Source organism: Ascaphus truei, chromosome 20 (assembly GCF_040206685.1).
Source record: "Ascaphus truei isolate aAscTru1 chromosome 20, aAscTru1.hap1, whole genome shotgun sequence".
In the NCBI taxonomy this organism is placed as follows: Eukaryota; Metazoa; Chordata; class Amphibia; order Anura; family Ascaphidae; genus Ascaphus; species Ascaphus truei.
The window spans coordinates 11,129,967-11,152,058 of NC_134502.1; the positions used below are offsets into that span (position 1 = coordinate 11,129,967).

The 22,092-nt window shown below is 37.8% G+C and overlaps 12 non-coding genes across 12 annotated transcripts; all 12 read right to left on the minus strand.

Moving 5' to 3' along the window:
* Positions 1-1,189: 1,189 nt before the first annotated feature.
* Positions 1,190-1,261, minus strand: TRNAG-UCC (transfer RNA glycine (anticodon UCC)). Its single transcript has one exon. It is a non-coding gene; the product is annotated as a tRNA-Gly (tRNA).
* A 1,227-nt stretch (positions 1,262-2,488) lies between these two features.
* On the minus strand, positions 2,489-2,561 carry TRNAM-CAU (transfer RNA methionine (anticodon CAU)). The gene has a single exon. It is a non-coding gene; the product is annotated as a tRNA-Met (tRNA).
* Positions 2,562-4,298: 1,737 nt separating this feature from the next.
* TRNAG-UCC (transfer RNA glycine (anticodon UCC)) lies at positions 4,299-4,370 on the minus strand. The gene has a single exon. It is a non-coding gene; the product is annotated as a tRNA-Gly (tRNA).
* A 1,220-nt stretch (positions 4,371-5,590) lies between these two features.
* On the minus strand, positions 5,591-5,663 carry TRNAM-CAU (transfer RNA methionine (anticodon CAU)). Its single transcript has one exon. It is a non-coding gene; the product is annotated as a tRNA-Met (tRNA).
* Positions 5,664-8,685: 3,022 nt separating this feature from the next.
* TRNAM-CAU (transfer RNA methionine (anticodon CAU)) lies at positions 8,686-8,755 on the minus strand. The gene has a single exon. It is a non-coding gene; the product is annotated as a tRNA-Met (tRNA).
* A 1,760-nt stretch (positions 8,756-10,515) lies between these two features.
* Positions 10,516-10,587, minus strand: TRNAG-UCC (transfer RNA glycine (anticodon UCC)). The gene has a single exon. It is a non-coding gene; the product is annotated as a tRNA-Gly (tRNA).
* A 1,219-nt stretch (positions 10,588-11,806) lies between these two features.
* TRNAM-CAU (transfer RNA methionine (anticodon CAU)) lies at positions 11,807-11,879 on the minus strand. The gene has a single exon. It is a non-coding gene; the product is annotated as a tRNA-Met (tRNA).
* A 3,021-nt stretch (positions 11,880-14,900) lies between these two features.
* Positions 14,901-14,973, minus strand: TRNAM-CAU (transfer RNA methionine (anticodon CAU)). The gene has a single exon. It is a non-coding gene; the product is annotated as a tRNA-Met (tRNA).
* Positions 14,974-16,711: 1,738 nt separating this feature from the next.
* On the minus strand, positions 16,712-16,783 carry TRNAG-UCC (transfer RNA glycine (anticodon UCC)). Its single transcript has one exon. It is a non-coding gene; the product is annotated as a tRNA-Gly (tRNA).
* A 1,219-nt stretch (positions 16,784-18,002) lies between these two features.
* On the minus strand, positions 18,003-18,075 carry TRNAM-CAU (transfer RNA methionine (anticodon CAU)). Its single transcript has one exon. It is a non-coding gene; the product is annotated as a tRNA-Met (tRNA).
* Positions 18,076-19,812: 1,737 nt separating this feature from the next.
* TRNAG-UCC (transfer RNA glycine (anticodon UCC)) lies at positions 19,813-19,884 on the minus strand. Its single transcript has one exon. It is a non-coding gene; the product is annotated as a tRNA-Gly (tRNA).
* A 1,219-nt stretch (positions 19,885-21,103) lies between these two features.
* On the minus strand, positions 21,104-21,176 carry TRNAM-CAU (transfer RNA methionine (anticodon CAU)). Its single transcript has one exon. It is a non-coding gene; the product is annotated as a tRNA-Met (tRNA).
* Positions 21,177-22,092: the final 916 nt, after the last annotated feature.

Here is a 22,092-nt window from a genome sequence, read left to right on the forward strand (position 1 = left end):
TGATAGGCTCTGGCTCTTGAGCCCCGCCCTCTCCCTAGCAGTTCACCAATTGTATCTACTGTAGTAACTGCTCAGTCAATCACAATGCAGGAATACATTTGTTTTTTTTAAACAGCAGCTTGAACTGCAGCTTTAAACGTAATGGATTAAACCCGACCTTTCTCATTTTGCAGTTGCCAAATCTGGGATCATACACCAATACCCTCTTCTATCTTCGGGAGGAGGGACAATGCGAAAAAAGCAATGGTCGTTAGTTAAGGTTTGCCTTACCGAATGCTTCCACCCATGAACGTCAGGTGAACATTTGTAAAAATCATAGTTCGAAATGAAATATTCATATATTTCTGATAAAGTCGCCAGCTTATCTGTTGCAGCATTAATTGCAGAACATATTAAAAATGCATAACTACAGTCAGGTTTCTTATACGTTTACGGTGTACACATGGTGTCTAGTTCAGTCAGCAATTGTGCAGGGATAAAAATGTAGAAAAAAGCCCACAACATTGTGTTTTAGAGGTTTTTATTATGCAAGCCTAAGTTTGATAACGTCTTCAGCGTCTTTAAGGATCAAGATCGATTCACAATGGACCACTGTGGTTCTGTAGACTTGGCTTTTATTTGTTTTTTAAACACCTGCAAATTGACGCAGTTGCACAGTACTGTACACATTAGTATTCATTCATTTCTGCCACCTGGCAGATACGCGAAGAATTGCACCCAAAGAAATCAGAATCCAGGTAATTCAAGGAAATCAACCGCGGTAAACAAAGGTGTGACTGGTGTGATTGGTGGCAATATTCATACAAAATACCAAATATTTACTACCATAAATGCAAATGTGAACAATAAATAAATATATTTGACCATCCCATCTGGTGTCGCGCATGCACCACTTATTAGCCTTTTAATGTTTTCTTCGTCCACTTCTTTTCTGGATGTTAATTAATTGTACAAAAAAATAGTTGAAGTCCAAAAAGATTTATGTTACACTTCATAACTCTGGAGTTTTGATGCTTACAAAATTAGCCTTTATATATTTATGTCGTCCTTGCCAAAAAGTTAAAATGATTCCGAGTTGAGTCACTAGGAAGTCATCAAAAAGAGATAAAACTAGCACAAACCACATACATATATCAGCACGCAAATATGATTTCATAATAATGTTTTAGTATTTAAAAATAGCAACACCTGCGTTGGCCGGGAATCGAACCCGGGTCAACTGCTTGGAAGGCAGCTATGCTCACCACTATACCACCAACGCTGTATAAAGATAGCATAAATGGCAGTTATAAAAAAGAATTAAGACTGGAAAATTAGGTGCATGTGTGCATGTTTGCATGTGGAGAGCAAAGACGCCACCAGTGAAATGGCGTCTGTCTAAGTATTAGAAAAAGGAAGTTATGAGTGCATTTATATATTGAGGCAAGATTTTCAGGAAGAGAGCGGAGCCTCTGTAAGCTCCGTACCCCCCATAAATAATCAAGGGCCCCAAGTTTGTGCACCCCTGCCTTAATAAACCATTTTTATAGGAATAATAGTATATAAAAAACAACACATTTCCAAAGCTCTAGTGCTGTATTAAATTATTCTTCTCTCTAAATAAGAGAAATCTAATGGGGAATCAGAATCTGATCAAAGTAAAAACGCTCGTTCTCTGCCACATGACTTGAAACACTAAATGATCTAGTACTCCTCTTTGGTACGGATATAGTGCAGACGTGTGATCACATTCCGTGGCTTTGCTAGGTCAAGATTTTTAGGTCTAGGAAGCCTGTGAGCTCTGTCCATCATGAGTTTATCTACCATGTTTCTGGTAGAAGGGACGTGAAAATCCAGGTAAGATATGTGTCTAATTTGGCATTGTCCACTTCTTCTGGCACTCCTCTGATCTGCAGATTGTTGTGTCTTGACCGGTTCTCTGTGTTCTCCAGTTTCTCAAAGATTATTTTAACTTGGGGTTTTAGCTCATGGACTTCCTGGGCCTGGGTTTCTTGAGCATGAGCGTTTGTAGCTACCTTCTCTTCCAAGTCCGCAATATGGTCTCCTATAGACGCTATTTTGTCTTTGAGACTGCGGTGGATGCTGTGTATCTCAGAGTGAAAAGAGCTCTTGATATCCTGAACAAGTACCAGCATTTCTTTATGAGTGAGTGGGGTGTCTACTTCCTCCTTGGAGTCTGGTTCTGGGTCTGCGTCTTCACCCGCGACCAACGCTTCTTGATCTTTAGTCCCCATACTGTGTTTTTAAAAGACAAAGGAGGCATCCCGTGGGGTCGTTGCATTTTTTTGTTGTTTGTTGGATGGCATGAGCGTACTGTAATTGGTCAATGAGGTTTTATTAATATTTACAAATATTTATAAAAAACAATAGTTACATAAAAGTGATACAACAATATTCATACAAAATACAAAATATTTACTACCGTACAGTAAATGCAAATGTGAACAAAAAGGAAATACATTTGTATTAAAAAGTAAATGAAGAGTAATGCCCCATGTGAGGATCGAACTCACGACCTTCAGATTATGAGACTGACGCGCTACCTACTGCGCTAATGAGGCATATACTATTAGTTATGAAAAAGAAATGAACAAATTGCCAGAATCAATATTACATTAATAAAGCTGTTTTTACGCACACTGTAACTATGTCCTATATCTGCACGCAAACATGATTTGCTAAATAATGGTTTAGTATTTAAAAATAATAACACCTGCGTTGGCCAGGAACCCGAACCCAGGTCAACTGCTTGGAAGGCAGCTATGCTCACAATTATACCACCAATTAGCTTTCTTTTCCTCGTTTTGAAATATTTGAGCATTCACTGGTATTTTATTGGTAGTAAAGCAGTAAGAATGATTGCACAATTGAAATTATAATGAAATATCATAAGAAACTATGGCCTCTTAAGCCAGGGATTGTGGGTTCGAGTCCCATCTGGTTTTTTTTCCCCAATAGTAATAGAAATAACATTTTTAAATAAATTAGTTCTGTACTATGAGAACAAACTTGTAGCATACATTTTTTTTTTAAATGTTTGAAAGACATTTTTAATGTTTCTATTGTACTGTAGGAAGCGTTTCCAAAGAGACAGCCCCCTTCTCCTTCTGATAGGCTCTGGCTCTTGAGCCCCGCCCTCTCCCTAGCAGTTCACCAATTGTATCTACTGTAGTAACTGCTCAGTCAATCACAATGCAGGAATACATTTGTTTTTTTTAAACAGCAGCTTGAACTGCAGCTTTAAACGTAATGGATTAAACCCGACCTTTCTCATTTTGCAGTTGCCAAATCTGGGATCATACACCAATACCCTCTTCTATCTTCGGGAGGAGGGACAATGCGAAAAAAGCAATGGTCGTTAGTTAAGGTTTGCCTTACCGAATGCTTCCACCCATGAACGTCAGGTGAACATTTGTAAAAATCATAGTTCGAAATGAAATATTCATATATTTCTGATAAAGTCGCCAGCTTATCTGTTGCAGCATTAATTGCAGAACATATTAAAAATGCATAACTACAGTCAGGTTTCTTATACGTTTACGGTGTACACATGGTGTCTAGTTCAGTCAGCAATTGTGCAGGGATAAAAATGTAGAAAAAAGCCCACAACATTGTGTTTTAGAGGTTTTTATTATGCAACGCCTAAGTTTGATAACGTCTTCAGCGTCTTTAAGGATCAAGATCGATTCACAATGGACCACTGTGGTTCTGTAGACTTGGCTTTTATTTGTTTTTTAAACACCTGCAAATTGACGCAGTTGCACAGTACTGTACACATTAGTATTCATTCATTTCTGCCACCTGGCAGATACGCGAAGAATTGCACCCAAAGAAATCAGAATCCAGGTAATTCAAGGAAATCAACCGCGGTAAACAAAGGTGTGACTGGTGTGATTGGTGGAAATATTCATACAAAATACCAAATATTTACTACCATAAATGCAAATGTGAACAAAAAATAAATATATTTGACCATCCCATCTGGTGTCGCGCATGCACCACTTATTAGCCTTTTAATGTTTTCTTCGTCCACTTCTTTTCTGGATGTTAATTAATTGTACAAAAAAATAGTTGAAGTCCAAAAAGATTTATGTTACACTTCATAACTCTGGAGTTTTGATGCTTACAAAATTAGCCTTTATATATTTATGTCGTCCTTGCCAAAAAGTTAAAATGATTCCGAGTTGAGTCACTAGGAAGTCATCAAAAAGAGATAAAACTAGCACAAACCACATACATATATCAGCACGCAAATATGATTTCATAATAATGTTTTAGTATTTAAAAATAGCAACACCTGCGTTGGCCGGGAATCGAACCCGGGTCAACTGCTTGGAAGGCAGCTATGCTCACCACTATACCACCAACGCTGTATAAAGATAGCATAAATGGCAGTTATAAAAAAGAATTAAGACTGGAAAAATTAGGTGCATGTGTGCATGTTTGCATGTGGAGAGCAAAGACGCCACCAGTGAAATGGCGTCTGTCTAAGTATTAGAAAAAGGAAGTTATGAGTGCATTTATATATTGAGGCAAGATTTTCAGGAAGAGAGCGGAGCCTCTGTAAGCTCCGTACCCCCCATAAATAATCAAGGGCCCCAAGTTTGTGCCCCCCTGCCTTAATAAACCATTTTAATAGGAATAATAGTATATAAAAAACAACACATTTCCAAAGCTCTAGTGCTGTATTAAATTATTCTTCTCTCTAAATAATAGAAATCTAATGGGGAATCAGAATCTGATCAAAGTAAAAACACTCGTTCTCTGCCACATGACTTGAAACACTAAATGATCTAATACTCCTCTTTGGTACGGATATAGTGCAGACGTGTGATCACATCCCGTGGCTTTGCTAGGTCACGATTTTTAGGACTAGGAAGCCTGTGAGCTCTGTCCATCATGAGTTTATCTACCAATGTTTCTGGTAGAAGGGACGTGAAAATCTAGGTAAGATATGTGTCTAATTTGGCATTGTCCACTTCTTCCGGCACTCCTCTGATCTGCAGATTGTTGTGTCTTGACCGGTTCTCTGTGTTCTCCAGTTTCTCAAAGATTATTTTAACTTGGGGTTTTGGCTCATGGACTTCCTGGGCCTGGGTTTTTTGAGCATGAGCGTTTGTAGCTACCTTCTCTTCCAAGTCCGCAATATGGTCTCCTATAGACGCTATTTTGTCTTTGTGACTGCGGTGGATGCTGTGTATCTCAGAGTGAAAAGAGCTCTTGATATCCTGAACAAATACCAGCATTTCTTTATGAGTGAGTGGGGTGTCTACTTCCTCATTGGAGTCTGGTTCTGGGTCTGCGTCTTCACCCGCGACCAACGCTTCTTGATCATACTGTGTTTTTAAAAGACAAAGGAGGCATCCCGTGGGGTCGTCGCATTTTTTTGTTGTTTGTTGGATGGCATGAGCGTACTGTAATTGGTCAATGAGTTTTTATTAATATTTACAAATATTTATAAAAAAACAATAGTTACATAAAAGTGATACAACAATATTCATACAAAATACAAAATATTTACTACCGTACAGTAAATGCAAATGTGAACAAAAAGGAAATACATTTGTATTAAAAAGTAAATGAAAAGTAATGCCCCATGTGAGGATCGAACTCACGACCTTCAGATTATGAGACTGACGCGCTACCTACTGCGCTAACGAGGCATATACTTTTAGCTATGAAAAAGAAATTAACAAATTTCCAGAATCAATATTACTTTAAAAAAGCTGTTTTTACGCACACTGTAACTATGTCCTATATCTGCACGCAAACATGATTTGCTAAATAATGGTTTAGTATTTAAAAATAATAACACCTGCGTTGGCCAGGAACCCGAACCCAGGTCAACTGCTTGGAAGGCAGCTATGCTCAATTAGCTTTCTTTTCCTCGTTTTGAAATATTTGAGCATTCACTGGTATTTTATTGGTAGTAAAGCAGTAAGAATGATTGCACAATTGAAATTATAATGAAATATCATAAGAAACTATGGCCTCTTAAGCCAGGGATTGTGGGTTCGAGTCCCATCTGGTTTTTTTTCCCCAATAGTAATAGAAATAACATTTTTAAATAAATTAGTTCTGTACTATGAGAACAAACTTGTAGCATACATTTTTTTTTTAAATGTTTGAAAGACATTTTTAATGTTTCTATTGTACTGTAGGAAGCGTTTCCAAAGAGACAGCCCCCTTCTCCTTCTGATAGGCTCTGGCTCTTGAGCCCCGCCCTCTCCCTAGCAGTTCACCAATTGTATCTACTGTAGTAACTGCTCAGTCAATCACAATGCAGGAATACATTTGTTTTTTTTAAACAGCAGCTTGAACTGCAGCTTTAAACGTAATGGATTAAACCCGACCTTTCTCATTTTGCAGTTGCCAAATCTGGGATCATACACCAATACCCTCTTCTATCTTCGGGAGGAGGGACAATGCGAAAAAAGCAATGGTCGTTAGTTAAGGTTTGCCTTACCGAATGCTTCCACCCATGAACGTCAGGTGAACATTTGTAAAAATCATAGTTCGAAATGAAATATTCATATATTTCTGATAAAGTCGCCAGCTTATCTGTTGCAGCATTAATTGCAGAACATATTAAAAATGCATAACTACAGTCAGGTTTCTTATACGTTTACGGTGTACACATGGTGTCTAGTTCAGTCAGCAATTGTGCAGGGATAAGAATGTAGAAAAAAGCCCACAACATTGTGTTTTAGAGGTTTTTATTATGCAACGCCTAAGTTTGATAACGTCTTCAGCGTCTTTAAGGATCAAGATCGATTCACAATGGACCACTGTGGTTCTGTAGACTTGGCTTTTATTTGTTTTTTAAACACCTGCAAATTGACGCAGTTGCACAGTACTGTACACATTAGTATTCATTCATTTCTGCCACCTGGCAGATACGCGAAGAATTGCACCCAAAGAAATCAGAATCCAGGTAATTCAAGGAAATCAACCGCGGTAAACAAAGGTGTGACTGGTGTGATTGGTGGCAATATTCATTCAAAATACCAAATATTTACTACCATAAATGCAAATGTGAACAAAAAATAAATATATTTGACCATCCCATCTGGTGTCGCGCATGCACCACTTATTAGCCTTTTAATGTTTTCTTCGTCCACTTCTTTTCTGGATGTTAATTAATTGTACAAAAAAATAGTTGAAGTCCAAAAAGATTTATGTTACACTTCATAACTCTGGAGTTTTGATGCTTACAAAATTAGCCTTTATATAGGTATGTCGTCCTTGCCAAAAAGTTAAAATGATTCTGAGTTGAGTCACTAGGAAGTCATCAAAAAGAGATAAAACTAGCACAAACCACATACATATATCAGCACGCAAATATGATTTCATAATAATGTTTTAGTATTTAAAAATAGCAACACCTGCGTTGGCCGGGAATCGAACCCGGGTCAATTGCTTGGAAGGCAGCTATGCTCACCACTATACCACCAACGCTGTATAAAGATAGCATAAATGGCAGTTATAAAAAAGAATTAAGACTGGAAAATTAGGTGCATGTGTGCATGTTTGCATGTGGAGAGCAAAGACGCCACCAGTGAAATGGCGTCTGTCTAAGTATTAGAAAAAGGAAGTTATGAGTGCATTTATATATTGAGGCAAGATTTTCAGGAAGAGAGCGGAGCCTCTGTAAGCTCCGTACCCCCCATAAATAATCAAGGGCCCCAAGTTTGTGCACCCCTGCCTTAATAAACCATTTTTATAGGAATAATAGTATATAAAAAACAACACATTTCCAAAGCTCTAGTGCTGTATTAAATTATTCTTCTCTCTAAATAAGAGAAATCTAATGGGGAATCAGAATCTGATCAAAGTAAAAACGCTCCTTCTCTGCCACATGACTTGAAACACTAAATGATCTAGTACTCCTCTTTGGTACGGATATAGTGCAGACGTGTGATCACATTCCGTGGCTTTGCTAGGTCAAGATTTTTAGGTCTAGGAAGCCTGTGAGCTCTGTCCATCATGAGTTTATCTACCATGTTTCTGGTAGAAGGGACGTGAAAATCCAGGTAAGATATGTGTCTAATTTGGCATTGTCCACTTCTTCTGGCACTCCTCTGATCTGCAGATTGTTGTGTCTTGACCGGTTCTCTGTGTTCTCCAGTTTCTCAAAGATTATTTTAACTTGGGGTTTTAGCTCATGGACTTCCTGGGCCTGGGTTTCTTGAGCATGAGCGTTTGTAGCTACCTTCTCTTCCAAGTCCGCAATATGGTCTCCTATAGACGCTATTTTGTCTTTGAGACTGCGGTGGATGCTGTGTATCTCAGAGTGAAAAGAGCTCTTGATATCCTGAACAAGTACCAGCATTTCTTTATGAGTGAGTGGGGTGTCTACTTCCTCCTTGGAGTCTGGTTCTGGGTCTGCGTCTTCACCCGCGACCAACGCTTCTTGATCTTTAGTCCCCATACTGTGTTTTTAAAAGACAAAGGAGGCATCCCGTGGGGTCGTTGCATTTTTTTGTTGTTTGTTGGATGGCATGAGCGTACTGTAATTGGTCAATGAGGTTTTATTAATATTTACAAATATTTATAAAAAACAATAGTTACATAAAAGTGATACAACAATATTCATACAAAATACAAAATATTTACTACCGTACAGTAAATGCAAATGTGAACAAAAAGGAAATACATTTGTATTAAAAAGTAAATGAAGAGTAATGCCCCATGTGAGGATCGAACTCACGACCTTCAGATTATGAGACTGACGCGCTACCTACTGCGCTGACGCGCTACCTACTGCGCTAATGAGGCATATACTATTAGTTATGAAAAAGAAATGAACAAATTGCCAGAATCAATATTACATTAATAAAGCTGTTTTTACGCACACTGTAACTATGTCCTATATCTGCACGCAAACATGATTTGCTAAATAATGGTTTAGTATTTAAAAATAATAACACCTGCGTTGGCCAGGAACCCGAACCCAGGTCAACTGCTTGGAAGGCAGCTATGCTCACAATTATACCACCAATTAGCTTTCTTTTCCTCGTTTTGAAATATTTGAGCATTCACTGGTATTTTATTGGTAGTAAAGCAGTAAGAATGATTGCACAATTGAAATTATAATGAAATATCATAAGAAACTATGGCCTCTTAAGCCAGGGATTGTGGGTTCGAGTCCCATCTGGTTTTTTTTCCCCAATAGTAATAGAAATAACATTTTTAAATAAATTAGTTCTGTACTATGAGAACAAACTTGTAGCATACATTTTTTTTTTAAATGTTTGAAAGACATTTTTAATGTTTCTATTGTACTGTAGGAAGCGTTTCCAAAGAGACAGCCCCCTTCTCCTTCTGATAGGCTCTGGCTCTTGAGCCCCGCCCTCTCCCTAGCAGTTCACCAATTGTATCTACTGTAGTAACTGCTCAGTCAATCACAATGCAGGAATACATTTGTTTTTTTTAAACAGCAGCTTGAACTGCAGCTTTAAACGTAATGGATTAAACCTGACCTTTCTCATTTTGCAGTTGCCAAATCTGGGATCATACACCAATACCCTCTTCTATCTTCGGGAGGAGGGACAATGCGAAAAAAGCAATGGTCGTTAGTTAAGGTTTGCCTTACCGAATGCTTCCACCCATGAACGTCAGGTGAACATTTGTAAAAATCATAGTTCGAAATGAAATATTCATATATTTCTGATAAATTCGCCAGCTTATCTGTTGCAGCATTAATTGCAGAACATATTAAAAATGCATAACTACAGTCAGGTTTCTTATACGTTTACGGTGTACACATGGTGTCTAGTTCAGTCAGCAATTGTGCAGGGATAAAAATGTAGAAAAAAGCCCACAACATTGTGTTTTAGAGGTTTTTATTATGCAACGCCTAAGTTTGATAACGTCTTCAGCGTCTTTAAGGATCAAGATCGATTCACAATGGACCACTGTGGTTCTGTAGACTTGGCTTTTATTTGTTTTTTAAACACCTGCAAATTGACGCAGTTGCACAGTACTGTACACATTAGTATTCATTCATTTCTGCCACCTGGCAGATACGCGAAGAATTGCACCCAAAGAAATCAGAATCCAGGTAATTCAAGGAAATCAACCGCGGTAAACAAAGGTGTGACTGGTGTGATTGGTGGCAATATTCATACAAAATACCAAATATTTACTACCATAAATGCAAATGTGAACAAAAAATAAATATATTTGACCATCCCATCTGGTGTCGCGCATGCACCACTTATTAGCCTTTTAATGTTTTCTTCGTCCACTTCTTTTCTGGATGTTAATTAATTGTACAAAAAAATAGTTGAAGTCCAAAAAGATTTATGTTACACTTCATAACTCTGGAGTTTTGATGCTTACAAAATTAGCCTTTATATATTTATGTCGTCCTTGCCAAAAAGTTAAAATGATTCCGAGTTGAGTCACTAGGAAGTCATCAAAAAGAGATAAAACTAGCACAAACCACATACATATATCAGCACGCAAATATGATTTCATAATAATGTTTTAGTATTTAAAAATAGCAACACCTGCGTTGGCCGGGAATCGAACCCGGGTCAACTGCTTGGAAGGCAGCTATGCTCACCACTATACCACCAACGCTGTATAAAGATAGCATAAATGGCAGTTATAAAAAAGAATTAAGACTGGAAAAATTAGGTGCAAGTGTGCATGTTTGCATGTGGAGAGCAAAGACGCCACCAGTGAAATGGCGTCTGTCTAAGTATTAGAAAAAGGAAGTTATGAGTGCATTTATATATTGAGGCAAGATTTTCAGGAAGAGAGCGGAGCCTCTGTAAGCTCCGTACCCCCCATAAATAATCAAGGGCCGCAAGTTTGTGCACCCCTGCCTTAATAAACCATTTTTATAGGAATAATAGTATATAAAAAACAACACATTTCCAAAGCTCTAGTGCTGTATTAAATTATTCTTCTCTCTAAATAATAGAAATCTAATGGGGAATCAGAATCTGATCAAAGTAAAAACACTCGTTCTCTGCCACATGACTTGAAACACTAAATGATCTAATACTCCTCTTTGGTACGGATATAGTGCAGACGTGTGATCACATCCCGTGGCTTTGCTAGGTCATGATTTTTAGGACTAGGAAGCCTGTGAGCTCTGTCCATCATGAGTTTATCTACCAATGTTTCTGGTAGAAGGGACGTGAAAATCCAGGTAAGATATGTGTCTAATTTGGCATTGTCCACTTCTTCCGGCACTCCTCTGATCTGCAGATTGTTGTGTCTTGACCGGTTCTCTGTGTTCTCCAGTTTCTCAAAGATTATTTTAACTTGGGGTTTTGGCTCATGGACTTCCTGGGCCTGGGTTTTTTGAGCATGAGCGTTTGTAGCTACCTTCTCTTCCAAGTCCGCAATATGGTCTCCTATAGACGCTATTTTGTCTTTGTGACTGCGGTGGATGCTGTGTATCTCAGAGTGAAAAGAGCTCTTGATATCCTGAACAAATACCAGCATTTCTTTATGAGTGAGTGGGGTGTCTACTTCCTCCTTGGAGTCTGGTTCTGGGTCTGCGTCTTCACCCGCGACCAACGCTTCTTGATCATACTGTGTTTTTAAAAGACAAAGGAGGCATCCCGTGGGGTCGTCGCATTTTTTTGTTGTTTGTTGGATGGCATGAGCGTACTGTAATTGGTCAATGAGTTTTTATTAATATTTACAAATATTTATAAAAAACAATAGTTACATAAAAGTGATACAACAATATTCATACAAAATACAAAATATTTACTACCGTACAGTAAATGCAAATGTGAACAAAAAGGAAATACATTTGTATTAAAAAGTAAATGAAAAGTAATGCCCCATGTGAGGATCGAACTCACGACCTTCAGATTATGAGACTGACGCGCTACCTACTGCGCTAACGAGGCATATACTTTTAGCTATGAAAAAGAAATTAACAAATTTCCAGAATCAATATTACTTTAAAAAAGCTGTTTTTACGCACACTGTAACTATGTCCTATATCTGCACGCAAACATGATTTGCTAAATAATGGTTTAGTATTTAAAAATAATAACACCTGCGTTGGCCAGGAACCCGAACCCAGGTCAACTGCTTGGAAGGCAGCTATGCTCAATTAGCTTTCTTTTCCTCGTTTTGAAATATTTGAGCATTCACTGGTATTTTATTGGTAGTAAAGCAGTAAGAATGATTGCACAATTGAAATTATAATGAAATATCATAAGAAACTATGGCCTCTTAAGCCAGGGATTGTGGGTTCGAGTCCCATCTGGTTTTTTTTCCCCAATAGTAATAGAAATAACATTTTTAAATAAATTAGTTCTGTACTATGAGAACAAACTTGTAGCATACATTTTTTTTTTAAATGTTTGAAAGACATTTTTAATGTTTCTATTGTACTGTAGGAAGTGTTTCCAAAGAGACAGCCCCCTTCTCCTTCTGATAGGCTCTGGCTCTTGAGCCCCGCCCTCTCCCTAGCAGTTCACCAATTGTATCTACTGTAGTAACTGCTCAGTCAATCACAATGCAGGAATACATTTGTTTTTTTTAAACAGCAGCTTGAACTGCAGCTTTAAACGTAATGGATTAAACCCGACCTTTCTCATTTTGCAGTTGCCAAATCTGGGATCATACACCAATACCCTCTTCTATCTTCTATCTTCGGGAGGAGGGACAATGCGAAAAAAGCAATGGTCGTTAGTTAAGGTTTGCCTTACCGAATGCTTCCACCCATGAACGTCAGGTGAACATTTGTAAAAATCATAGTTCGAAATGAAATATTCATATATTTCTGATAAAGTCGCCAGCTTATCTGTTGCAGCATTAATTGCAGAACATATTAAAAATGCATAACTACAGTCAGGTTTCTTATACGTTTACGGTGTACACATGGTGTCTAGTTCAGTCAGCAATTGTGCAGGGATAAGAATGTAGAAAAAAGCCCACAACATTGTGTTTTAGAGGTTTTTATTATGCAACGCCTAAGTTTGATAACGTCTTCAGCGTCTTTAAGGATCAAGATCGATTCACAATGGACCACTGTGGTTCTGTAGACTTGGCTTTTATTTGTTTTTTAAACACCTGCAAATTGACGCAGTTGCACAGTACTGTACACATTAGTATTCATTCATTTCTGCCACCTGGCAGATACGCGAAGAATTGCACCCAAAGAAATCAGAATCCAGGTAATTCAAGGAAATCAACCGCGGTAAACAAAGGTGTGACTGGTGTGATTGGTGGCAATATTCATTCAAAATACCAAATATTTACTACCATAAATGCAAATGTGAACAAAAAATAAATATATTTGACCATCCCATCTGGTGTCGCGCATGCACCACTTATTAGCCTTTTAATGTTTTCTTCGTCCACTTCTTTTCTGGATGTTAATTAATTGTACAAAAAAATAGTTGAAGTCCAAAAAGATTTATGTTACACTTCATAACTCTGGAGTTTTGATGCTTACAAAATTAGCCTTTATATAGGTATGTCGTCCTTGCCAAAAAGTTAAAATGATTCTGAGTTGAGTCACTAGGAAGTCATCAAAAAGAGATAAAACTAGCACAAACCACATACATATATCAGCACGCAAATATGATTTCATAATAATGTTTTAGTATTTAAAAATAGCAACACCTGCGTTGGCCGGGAATCGAACCCGGGTCAATTGCTTGGAAGGCAGCTATGCTCACCACTATACCACCAACGCTGTATAAAGATAGCATAAATGGCAGTTATAAAAAAGAATTAAGACTGGAAAAATTAGGTGCATGTGTGCATGTTTGCATGTGGAGAGCAAAGACGCCACTAGTGAAATGGCGTCTGTCTAAGTATTAGAAAAAGGAAGTAATGAGTGCATTTATATATTGAGGCAAGATTTTCAGGAAGAGAGCGGAGCCTCTGTAAGCTCCGTACCCCCCATAAATAATCAAGGGCCGCAAGTTTGTGCACCCCTGCCTTAATAAACCATTTTTATAGGAATAATAGTATATAAAAAACAACACATTTCCAAAGCTCTAGTGCTGTATTAAATTATTCTTCTCTCTAAATAATAGAAATCTAATGGGGAATCAGAATCTGATCAAAGTAAAAACACTCGTTCTCTGCCACATGACTTGAAACACTAAATGATCTAATACTCCTCTTTGGTACGGATATAGTGCAGACGTGTGATCACATCCCGTGGCTTTGCTAGGTCACGATTTTTAGGACTAGGAAGCCTGTGAGCTCTGTCCATCATGAGTTTATCTACCAATGTTTCTGGTAGAAGGGACGTGAAAATCTAGGTAAGATATGTGTCTAATTTGGCATTGTCCACTTCTTCCGGCACTCCTCTGATCTGCAGATTGTTGTGTCTTGACCGGTTCTCTGTGTTCTCCAGTTTCTCAAAGATTATTTTAACTTGGGGTTTTAGCTCATGGACTTCCTGGGCCTGGGTTTTTTGAGCATGAGCGTTTGTAGCTACCTTCTCTTCCAAGTCCGCAATATGGTCTCCTATAGACGCTATTTTGTCTTTGTGACTGCGGTGGATGCTGTGTATCTCAGAGTGAAAAGAGCTCTTGATATCCTGAACAAATACCAGCATTTCTTTATGAGTGAGTGGGGTGTCTACTTCCTCATTGGAGTCTGGTTCTGGGTCTGCGTCTTCACCCGCGACCAATGCTTCTTGATCATACTGTGTTTTTAAAAGACAAAGGAGGCATCCCGTGGGGTCGTCGCATTTTTTTGTTGTTTGTTGGATGGCATGAGCGTACTGTAATTGGTCAATGAGTTTTTATTAATATTTACAAATATTTATAAAAAACAATAGTTACATAAAAGTGATACAACAATATTCATACAAAATACAAAATATTTACTACCGTACAGTAAATGCAAATGTGAACAAAAAGGAAATACATTTGTATTAAAAAGTAAATGAAAAGTAATGCCCCATGTGAGGATCGAACTCACGACCTTCAGATTATGAGACTGACGCGCTACCTACTGCGCTAACGAGGCATATACTTTTAGCTATGAAAAAGAAATTAACAAATTTCCAGAATCAATATTACTTTAAAAAAGCTGTTTTTACGCACACTGTAACTATGTCCTATATCTGCACGCAAACATGATTTGCTAAATAATGGTTTAGTATTTAAAAATAATAACACCTGCGTTGGCCAGGAACCCGAACCCAGGTCAACTGCTTGGAAGGCAGCTATGCTCACAATTATACCACCAATTAGCTTTCTTTTCCTCGTTTTGAAATATTTGAGCATTCACTGGTATTTTATTGGTAGTAAAGCAGTAAGAAAGATTGCACAATTGAAATTATAATGAAATATCATAAGAAACTATGGCCTCCTAACCCAGGGATTGTGAGTTCGAGTCCCATCTGGGTTTTTTCCCCCCAATAGTAATAGAAATAACATTTTTATATAAATTGGTTCTGTACTATGAGAACAAACTTGTAGCATACATTTTTTTTTAAAATGTTTGAAAGACATTTTTAATGTTTCTATTGTACTGTAGGAAGCGTTTCCAAAGTGACAGCCCCCTTCTCCTTCTGATAGGCTCTGGCTCTTGAGCCCCACCCTCTCCCTAGCAGTTCACCAATTGTATCTACTGTAGTAACTGCTCAGTCAATCACAATGCAGGAATACATTTGTTTTTTTTAAACAGCAGCTTGAACTGCAGCTTTAAATGTAATGGATTAAACCCGACCTTTCTCATTTTGCAGTTGCCAAATCTGGGATCATACACCAATACCCTCTTCTATCTTCGGGAGGAGGGACAATGCGAAAAAAGCAATGGTCGTTAGTTAAGGTTTGCCTTACCGAATGCTTCCACCCATGAACGTCAGGTGAACATTTGTAAAAATCATAGTTCGAAATGAAATATTCATATATTTCTGATAAAGTCGTCAGCTTATCTGTTGCAGCATTAATTGCAGAACATATTAAAAATGCATAACTACAGTCAGGTTTCTTATACGTTTACGGTGTACACATGGTGTCTAGTTCAGTCAGCAATTGTGCAGGGATAAAAATGTAGAAAAAAGCCCACAACATTGTGTTTTAGAGGTTTTTATTATGCAACGCCTAAGTTTGATAACGTCTTCAGCGTCTTTAAGGATCAAGATCGATTCACAATGGACCACTGTGGTTCTGTAGACTTGGCTTTTATTTGTTTTTTAAACACCTGCAAATTGACGCAGTTGCACAGTACTGTACACATTAGTATTCATTCATTTCTGCCACCTGGCAGATACGCGAAGAATTGCACCCAAAGAAATCAGAATCCAGGTAATTCAAGGAAATCAACCGCGGTAAACAAAGGTGTGACTGGTGTGATTGGTGGCAATATTCATACAAAATACCAAATATTTACTACCATAAATGCAAATGTGAACAAAAAATAAATATATTTGACCATCCCATCTGGTGTCGCGCATGCACCACTTATTAGCCTTTTAATGTTTTCTTCGTCCACTTCTTTTCTGGATGTTAATTAATTGTACAAAAAAATAGTTGAAGTCCAAAAAGATTTATGTTACACTTCATAACTCTGGAGTTTTGATGCTTACAAAATTAGCCTTTATATATTTATGTCGTCCTTGCCAAAAAGTTAAAATGATTCCGAGTTGAGTCACTAGGAAGTCATCAAAAAGAGATAAAACTAGCACAAACCACATACATATATCAGCACGCAAATATGATTTCATAATAATGTTTTAGTATTTAAAAATAGCAACACCTGCGTTGGCCGGGAATCGAACCCGGGTCAACTGCTTGGAAGGCAGCTATGCTCACCACTATACCACCAACGCTGTATAAAGATAGCATAAATGGCAGTTATAAAAAAGAATTAAGACTGGAAAAATTAGGTGCATGTGTGCATGTTTGCATGTGGAGAGCAAAGACGCCACCAGTGAAATGGCGTCTGTCTAAGTATTAGAAAAAGGAAGTTATGAGTGCATTTATATATTGAGGCAAGATTTTCAGGAAGAGAGCGGAGCCTCTGTAAGCTCCGTACCCCCCATAAATAATCAAGGGCCCCAAGTTTGTGCACCCCTGCCTTAATAAACCATTTTAATAGGAATAATAGTATATAAAAAACAACACATTTCCAAAGCTCTAGTGCTGTATTAAATTATTCTTCTCTCTAAATAATAGAAATCTAATGGGGAATCAGAATCTGATCAAAGTAAAAACACTCGTTCTCTGCCACATGACTTGAAACACTAAATTATCTAATACTCCTCTTTGGTACGGATATAGTGCAGACGTGTGATCACATCCCGTGGCTTTGCTAGGTCACGATTTTTAGGACTAGGAAGCCTGTAAGCTCTGTCCATCATGAGTTTATCTACCAATGTTTCTGGTAGAAGGGACGTGAAAATCCAGGTAAGATATGTGTCTAATCTGGCATTGTCCACTTCTTCCGGCACTCCTCTGATCTGCAGATTGTTGTGTCTTGACCGGTTCTCTGTGTTCTCCAGTTTCTCAAAGATTATTTTAACTTGGGGTTTTAGCTCATGGACTTCCTGGGCCTGGGTTTTTTGAGCATGAGCGTTTGTAGCTACCTTCTCTTCCAAGTCCGCAATATGGTCTCCTATAGACGCTATTTTGTCTTTGTGACTGCGGTGGATGCTGTGTATCTCAGAGTGAAAAGAGCTCTTGATATCCTGAACAAATACCAGCATTTCTTTATGAGTGAGTGGGGTGTCTACTTCCTCATTGGAGTCTGGTTCTGGGTCTGCGTCTTCACCCGCGACCAACGATTCTTGATCATACTGTGTTTTTAAAAGACAAAGGAGGCATCCCGTGGGGTCGTCGCATTTTTTTGTTGTTTGTTGGATGGCATGAGCGTACTGTAATTGGTCAATGAGTTTTTATTAATATTTACAAATATTTATAAAAAACAATAGTTACATAAAAGTGATACAACAATATTCATACAAAATACAAAATATTTACTACCGTACAGTAAATGCAAATGTGAACAAAAAGGAAATACATTTGTATTAAAAAGTAAATGAAAAGTAATGCCCCATGTGAGGATCGAACTCACGACCTTCAGATTATGAGACTGACGCGCTACCTACTGCGCTAACGAGGCATATACTTTTAGCTATGAAAAAGAAATTAACAAATTTCCAGAATCAATATTACTTTAAAAAAGCTGTTTTTACGCACACTGTAACTATGTCCTATATCTGCACGCAAACATGATTTGCTAAATAATGGTTTAGTATTTAAAAATAATAACACCTGCGTTGGCCAGGAACCCGAACCCAGGTCAACTGCTTGGAAGGCAGCTATGCTCACAATTATACCACCAATTAGCTTTCTTTTCCTCGTTTTGAAATATTTGAGCATTCACTGGTATTTTATTGGTAGTAAAGCAGTAAGAATGATTGCACAATTGAAATTATAATGAAATATCATAAGAAACTATGGCCTCTTAAGCCAGGGATTGTGGGTTCGAGTCCCATCTGGTTTTTTTCCCCCAATAGTAATAGAAATAACATTTTTAAATAAATTAGTTCTGTACTATGAGAACAAACTTGTAGCATACATTTTTTTTTTAAATGTTTGAAAGACATTTTTAATGTTTCTATTGTACTGTAGGAAGCGTTTCCAAAGAGACAGCCCCCTTCTCCTTCTGATAGGCTCTGGCTCTTGAGCCCCGCCCTCTCCCTAGCAGTTCACCAATTGTATCTACTGTAGTAACTGCTCAGTCAATCACAATGCAGGAATACATTTGTTTTTTTTAAACAGCAGCTTGAACTGCAGCTTTAAACGTAATGGATTAAACCCGACCTTTCTCATTTTGCAGTTGCCAAATCTGGGATCATACACCAATACCCTCTTCTATCTTCGGGAGGAGGGACAATGCGAAAAAAGCAATGGTCGTTAGTTAAGGTTTGCCTTACCGAATGCTTCCACCCATGAACGTCAGGTGAACATTTGTAAAAATCATAGTTCGAAATGAAATATTCTTATATTTCTGATAAAGTCGCCAGCTTATCTGTTGCAGCATTAATTGCAGAACATATTAAAAATGCATAACTACAGTCAGGTTTCTTATACGTTTACGGTGTACACATGGTGTCTAGTTCAGTCAGCAATTGTGCAGGGATAAGAATGTAGAAAAAAGCCCACAACATTGTGTTTTAGAGGTTTTTATTATGCAACGCCTAAGTTTGATAACGTCTTCAGCGTCTTTAAGGATCAAGATCGATTCACAATGGACCACTGTGGTTCTGTAGACTTGGCTTTTATTTGTTTTTTAAACACCTGCAAATTGACGCAGTTGCACAGTACTGTACACATTAGTATTCATTCATTTCTGCCACCTGGCAGATACGCGAAGAATTGCACCCAAAGAAATCAGAATCCAGGTAATTCAAGGAAATCAACCGCGGTAAACAAAGGTGTGACTGGTGTGATTGGTGGCAATATTCATTCAAAATACCAAATATTTACTACCATAAATGCAAATGTGAACAAAAAATAAATATATTTGACCATCCCATCTGGTGTCGCGCATGCACCACTTATTAGCCTTTTAATGTTTTCTTCGTCCACTTCTTTTCTGGATGTTAATTAATTGTACAAAAAAATAGTTGAAGTCCAAAAAGATTTATGTTACACTTCATAACTCTGGAGTTTTGATGCTTACAAAATTAGCCTTTATATAGGTATGTCGTCCTTGCCAAAAAGTTAAAATGATTCTGAGTTGAGTCACTAGGAAGTCATCAAAAAGAGATAAAACTAGCACAAACCACATACATATATCAGCACGCAAATATGATTTCATAATAATGTTTTAGTATTTAAAAATAGCAACACCTGCGTTGGCCGGGAATCGAACCCGGGTCAACTGCTTGGAAGGCAGCTATGCTCACCACTATACCACCAACGCTGTATAAAGATAGCATAAATGGCAGTTATAAAAAAGAATTAAGACTGGAAAAATTAGGTGCATGTGTGCATGTTTGCATGTGGAGAGCAAAGACGCCACCAGTGAAATGGCGTCTGTCTAAGTATTAGAAAAAGGAAGTTATGAGTGCATTTATATATTGAGGCAAGATTTTCAGGAAGAGAGCGGAGCCTCTGTAAGCTCCGTACCCCCCATAAATAATCAAGGGCCGCAAGTTTGTGCACCCCTGCCTTAATAAACCATTTTTATAGGAATAATAGTATATAAAAAACAACACATTTCCAAAGCTCTAGTGCTGTATTAAATTATTCTTCTCTCTAAATAATAGAAATCTAATGGGGAATCAGAATCTGATCAAAGTAAAAACACTCGTTCTCTGCCACATGACTTGAAACACTAAATGATCTAATACTCCTCTTTGGTACGGATATAGTGCAGACGTGTGATCACATCCCGTGGCTTTGCTAGGTCATGATTTTTAGGACTAGGAAGCCTGTGAGCTCTGTCCATCATGAGTTTATCTACCAATGTTTCTGGTAGAACGGACGTGAAAATCCAGGTAAGATATGTGTCTAATTTGGCATTGTCCACTTCTTCCGGCACTCCTCTGATCTGCAGATTGTTGTGTCTTGACCGGTTCTCTGTGTTCTCCAGTTTCTCAAAGATTATTTTAACTTGGGGTTTTAGCTCATGGACTTCCTGGGCCTGGGTTTTTTGAGCATGAGCGTTTGTAGCTACCTTCTCTTCCAAGTCCGCAATATGGTCTCCTATAGACGCTATTTTGTCTTTGTGACTGCGGTGGATGCTGTGTATCTCAGAGTGAAAAGAGCTCTTGATATCCTGTTCAAATACCAGCATTTCTTTATGAGTGAGTGGGGTGTCTACTTCCTCATTGCAGTCTGGTTCTGGGTCTGCGTCTTCACCCGCAACCAACGATTCTTGATCATACTGTGTTTTTAAAAGACAAAGGAGGCATCCCGTGGGGTCGTCGCATTTTTTTGTTGTTTGTTGGATGGCATGAGCGTACTGTAATTGGTCAATGAGTTTTTATTAATATTTACAAATATTTATAAAAAACAATAGTTACATAAAAGTGATACAACAATATTCATACAAAATACAAAAAATTTACTACCGTACAGTAAATGCAAATGTAAACAAAAAGTAAATACAATTGTATTAAAAAGTAAATGAAAAGTAATGCTCCATGTGAGGATCGAACTCACGACCTTCAGATTATGAGACTGACGCGCTACCTACTGCGCTAACGAGGCATATACTTTTAGCTATGAAAAAGAAATTAACAAATTTCCAGAATCAATATTACTTTAAAAAAGCTGTTTTTACGCACACTGTAACTATGTCCTATATCTGCACGCAAACATGATTTGCTAAATAATGGTTTAGTATTTAAAAATAATAACACCTGCGTTGGCCAGGAACCCGAACCCAGGTCAACTGCTTGGAAGGCAGCTATGCTCACAATTATACCACCAATTAGTTTCTTTTCCTCGTTTTGAAATATTTGAGCATTCACTGGTATTTTATTGGTAGTAAAGCAGTAAGAATGATTGCACAATTGAAATTATAATGAAATATCATAAGAAACTATGGCCTCTTAAACCAGGGATTGTGGGTTCGAGTCCCATCTGGTTTTTTTTCCCCAATAGTAATAGAAATAAAATTTTTAAATAAATTAGTTCTGTACTATGAGAACAAACTTGTAGCATACATTTTTTTTTTAAATGTTTGAAAGACATTTTTAATGTTTCTATTGTACTGTAGGAAGCGTTTCCAAAGAGACAGCCCCCTTCTCCTTCTGATAGGCTCTGGCTCTTGAGCCCCGCCCTCTCCCTAGCAGTTCACCAATTGTATCTACTGTAGTAACTGCTCAGTCAATCACAATGCAGGAATACATTTGTTTTTTTTAAACAGCAGCTTGAACTGCAGCTTTAAACGTAATGGATTAAACCCGACCTTTCTCATTTTGCAGTTGCCAAATCTGGGATCATACACCAATACCCTCTTCTATCTTCGGGAGGAGGGACAATGCGAAAAAAGCAATGGTCGTTAGTTAAGGTTTGCCTTACCGAATGCTTCCACTCATGAACGTCAGGTGAACATTTGTAAAAATCATAGTTCGAAATGAAATATTCATATATTTCTGATAAAGTCACCAGCTTATCTGTT